Source organism: Brassica oleracea, chromosome C3, assembly GCF_000695525.1.
Source record: "Brassica oleracea var. oleracea cultivar TO1000 chromosome C3, BOL, whole genome shotgun sequence".
In the NCBI taxonomy this organism is placed as follows: Eukaryota; Viridiplantae; Streptophyta; class Magnoliopsida; order Brassicales; family Brassicaceae; genus Brassica; species Brassica oleracea.
Window position 1 is genome coordinate 33582028 of NC_027750.1, and position 5533 is coordinate 33587560.

The 5533-nt window shown below is 33.6% G+C and overlaps 1 pseudogene; it reads left to right on the plus strand.

The window, feature by feature from the left end:
- Nucleotides 1-5533, plus strand: part of LOC106330439 — a 24612-nt pseudogene that overhangs the window by 13355 nt on the left and 5724 nt on the right.

The following is a 5533-nucleotide window of genomic DNA, read 5'->3' on the forward strand; positions in this document are numbered from 1 at the left end:
GATGAAGCTGGCCTGAGGTGAGGATGGAGAATCCAGCAGTTGGTTTTGGAGTGACCAATCTTCTTACAATGTTCACAAGTTACTTGTTTATCTCCTCCACCACCTCTTGGCTTGAAGTGGGTTTTGTTGGCTGCAGCATTCTACACCTTCTCCACCTTGTTGGCCATAGATAGCTCTCCTTTCCCACCAAGCAAACCATCTAAGCCGAGTTCCTTTTGGAGTTGAGCACACACATCATCATAGCTTGGGAGCTCCTTAGCTCTCAATATGTGCTTAAAGACATCATTGAAGCTCGGGTTGAGTGTGAGAAGCAGTCCAAATACTTTGTCTTGCTCACGCCTTTCTTCAATGATGTTGGCGTCGTTTGTGCTTGGCCGGAGCATGTCAAGCTCAGACCACAACTGGCTATACTTCCCAAGATGCTTGGTGAAGTCCATTTCCTCTTGTTGCAAGTTATTTATGGCTCTCTTCACCTCAAAGATCCTGGTCAAGTTTGAAGTGTTGCCATAAATCTTGTGAAGAGTTTCTCACAATTGCTTTGCGGTCTCACAATGAGAGTAAACCTCCATTATTGGAGTATCAAGCGAGCCTTGCAAGGAAGACATCACCATGAGATCTTCCTGACCCCATTTGCCTTCATCCACCATTACAATCTCCTTGCCGTCAGCTCCTTGGGTGATCTTTCTTGGTGCCTCACTCGTGATGATGTGCTCCCATAGACCTCGTCCTCCAAGAGCAGTTTTGGCCAATCTAGACCATGTAACGTAGTTACCTCCTTTTAGAGTAACCGGAATCACAACAGGCTTGTATTGCTCCATCACTTCTTTTTGAGTTTGGTTTGAGTTAAGTAACTGTGGAACCAGAACCAGAGAAATGAGCACAAGCAAAAATAGATCTATTATTCAATAGACAAAGACAGATTCTTGCAAGAACAGAGAAATTAGATGGTTGGAATGAAAGAGAGAAGTAAAGTAAGAGTGTTTGCAGAAGCGAGTAAGAGGTATAGGAGCTTAAAGCTCTGATACCATGAAAGAAAATGAAGAACAGGATGATCAAGAGAGAGAGTAATGTTTGAATTTGAGAGAGAGAGAGAGAGAAAGAGAGATAGATAATGAGGAAAATAATTTCTTTAATTTAATTGTGGATCTGGGTATAAGTATTTAAAGGCAAGTTGTCTTAGTACACAATATAATAAAATATTCATTATTTTAAAATATCTTCAACGTCTTCTTCTCTCTTCTTCTTCTCTTCAATAAAATACTCGAGCTTATAAAACTTTATAAAACCTTATAAGTCTCTAGATTAATTTTCAAGTCTGGCAGCTTACTTCTCAACTCTGACAGTTTACTTCTCAAATCTAGCAGCTTACTTCTACTTTATATCAACAGTCAGAGCAATTTCCGGAGTTGTGCAACATTTGCAGCTCGTTTTCTACCCATAGCTTCGACATTCCAGGTATTGTATAAATTATATGCAAACAAGGAGTTACAGAAAGAGACAACCCTTAAACAATGACCCTATCATATCAGATCCACTCCCTTTTTTTTCTTTTCTTTTTTGACCTCAGGATTCACTCTCTTAACTTTTGTTTTTAGATCACTTTGTATCTATTCTATTAAAATAGAGTAATCTAAAAATCTAATTTGACAAATAAAAATAAAATGAAAACTATACCTAGACATATAGTAACCACAAGATTGGTGGTATAGTGGTATATGGATTCTAGGAAGCTAAATAATCCGGGTTCGAAGACGCTATAATTTATCTCGTGATCACGTGGATATGAAATTATGTTTTGAACCTCATTTGAATACCCGAAAAAGGAATTCATTAATGAAATGCACCTTCCTTTCAAAATTAGTCCGACCCCTTCCGTATACCCCAAATACCTCCAAGTTTACCATAAATATATATATATATATATGATATTTTTCTTCTCTAACTCATTGTTTATTGTCATTATTTTGTGATTCATTAACAATTGTTTATATCAATATGTTGTAGATTTGTTTTCAAAATTTTGATAGTGATTATAGTACTACACGTTATAATAATTTTGTCGGATAAATTCATGCCAGTTTAAGTTATTGTTTTAATCAATCAACATGGTTCCTCTTAAAAAATGTGTAGTTATCCCAAATGTTTATACCAATCCTTGATAGTTTTTTATAGGTTATTGCACATTTGTTTATATATCTTCTATATACAGTAACATGTTTGTATATTTCCGATTAGTTATTTCACACAGTTTTACATTATTGTCTTAGTCAAACCAACCGGTTCAGCTATTTTGGTTTTATGTTCATTCATAGTTTGAAAAATTAATTTATAATTGGTGAGAATCATCCCAATATATTAACGTCATATGGTTTACTATGTTCTGATTTTAGTTTGGCTTCACGATACTGGTTCAATTTTTTTTTTTTTTGAAAATATATAACCTTGAAAAGTAGTTAAGATTGGCTATATTCTGTATGCCAAAAATTTATATACGTTTATAAAAAAAATACAATGAATATTATTTTCTTAAATTATATCTAAAACCGATATGTTAATTTCTAAATCATAACAAACCAAAATTTAGTTCCAAAATCAAGATACAGGAGGTTACAAGTTCGGGCTGTAAATCTTATTTAGTTTACAAATCTTTTAATCTGGAAAAGGCTATTTTAGTTTACAAATCTTATCAACAAAATATAATGAAATCCATAATTTAAATATGAAATATACCCAAATATTATTAAAACTACATCACTGATTAATATAATTTTATCAAACGTAAACATATATTAACTAACTAATTTCGGGACAAAAATTAAAATATAATATAGTTTTCATATTGTTTTTCAAACACATATATAGTTTTTACTAGTCTATTTCATTTAATATCAACAATTGTCAAATACAAAGTTTTAAAACTATAATTATTTACAAAATGACTTTGCTCAACACCTGCTGTTGGTTTCGATCATTGCCAGCATTTCCCAGGTAATTAGTTACGCGTTTTAGACAAATTATTTATAATCAAATGAATGTTGCTCATAGATATGTGTTGTTGAATTCTTTTTCTGTCAGCTGTTTATACTGCCGATATTGGTTTCTGCCATTGGAGAACGTAGGGTGTTGTCAACAGGGCTTCTTATGGACCTCTTCAATGTAAACACTCCAGAACTTTTTGTTATCTTCACTTTTCTTCAGTTAATCTAACACTCTAATTACATTTTCTGGTCTAACAGCACTCTAAATACATTAATGTATATCTATTATAGAAATAGCTAATAAATTTGGTTATTGTGTTTGTTGTTCCATATGCCGCCACGGTGCTTGTAACCGGAAGCATGTTCGTAATGCCATCTGTAAGATTTTCTAGTTTAACACTGGTTTCTTACTATAGTATTACTTGAAGATAACTTGAATCTGGTTATAGGTTTGTGGTATTGCCTCAAGACAAGTGGGATCCGCTGAACAGGTAAGATCGGAAAATTATATTCTCCCGCAAACTTTTTAATGTTAATATCAACTCTTTCAAAGAGCTAGCTAGTGAGGTCTTGGATGGTGCGGTTTCTTAGATATGTCGTCTAATATATATGTCTAACAGCCTTTTTGTTAACAAATACATTTTTATAACTGATGTAAAATGTTAGTATAGAAAACATATATATATAATTTCGTTAAGTAAAGCAGTGGTAAATCAACTTGCCTACGTCCACAGACAGATATAGAGATCTTATTATTGGAAACAATTTTCATTACATTAGTTTTACAAGAATAAAATTACTAGAATAGAATTATGAGTATCTTGCTTTCTAAAACCCTAGCGGTGATAGACTCGTAGACTTAGGAAGAACAAAATTACTAGAATAGAATTATGAGTATCTTGCTTTCTAAAACCCTAGCGGTGATAGACTCCTAGACTTGGAAGAATAAAATTACTAAAATAGAAACCACGGCACATATATGATCTATACCATTTAGCCGGAGGAATTTTTGCCCTTGGACCCCATGTGAAAGTGACTTCGGTCCCAGGGGCGGATGTATGTGCGACTATATAAGCTCACATGTTCCATACTGTTTTTTGATCTTACCAAATTCAATGCATATCAACAAATATCTGCTTTTACTTGAATCTTCCAAACCAGATGTACCAAAATGCACTCTCCTAGTGCTAAATATACTACTCTCTCTCTTTGCCTTAGATTAAGATGTCCTGAGCCAGGCCCTCTTGGGCTAAACCAACAGCTTGAGATGTTTAATAAGTCTAAACAATGCTTAAACTTACTGTGGGAAACCAGATTTGTGAACATGTCAACACAATTATCAGTGGTTCCCGTTTTCTTCACTTGAATCCTCTTCTCATCCCTCAGAAAATTATATGATTGGTTTTCTTATGATGAACCTGATCTTTAGCTTTACAAATTTCACTCCGACTGTCACAACCCTCAGTAACATGATCATGATATAGACCAAGATCATTAACTAACCCTATTAACCAAATTCCTTTGCTAACAGTTTATGTCAACTCCATATAATCGGCTTCAATAGTAGAAAAAGTCACTCTCGACTGCTCAATCGCTTTCTAACTAACAACATAGCCACTCAAAACAAACATATAACCAGTCATAGATCTCCTGATGTCCACATCTCTAGTATAATTAGAATAGGGTATCCTATAATCATGCATAGATTCTCATATCCATAGACGAGACTAACATCATATATATGCTTAAGGTACCGACAAATCTTTCTTCACCGATGTCCAGTGTTTTCTTCCTTGTTGTGCCATAAACATGCTAACAACATTGATTTCATATGCCATATCTGGTTTTGTGCAAACTAACATATACATCAAACTTCTTACACCACCAGCATAAGGAATATGAGACATTGATTTCATATGCCATATCTGATTTAGTGTCCTTTAGTTTTTTTCAATTTTTTTTATGTTTAGCTTTAATTGAAAATTTCCTTCCTTGCCCAAATATCAAGTAGCCATGGGTCCTTAGCAAGCCAGGGTTTGGAACCTGTTATCTATTAGCTAGGCTTTTCCAACCACTTGAGAGTGATGCAAAAAATTTATTAAAGCATGATTTTTTTTTTGTTGCTACCGGATATCACATCCGTTTCATAGGTTAGTAGGTCAGTAAATTCAATATACTTTTCTCAAAAAAATAAACAAATAAATATACTATATAAGTTTACATACTCTGTTTTCATTTTAATATAATATCTCAAGTCTTTATCTCTCTCACAAAATTTTGTTATTTTTTCAAAACTTCAAGATTGTTATAAAAGCAATGGAAAAGTCTATCTTTATTCATAACATAGAGGTTATTTATATAGGAGATTACACCGTCATAGAAAAATGAAAAGATTACAAATCATAATCTTTTGGTTATGAGTCATCCACAATCTTGTTCATAACACTCCCCCTTGGATGCCATAACCATTTAGAGCTTGTAATGTTCTTTAATGTTGTCTCATTAAAACCTTACCAGGAAAACCCAATTGGGACAAAACCATGGTGAAGGAAAAA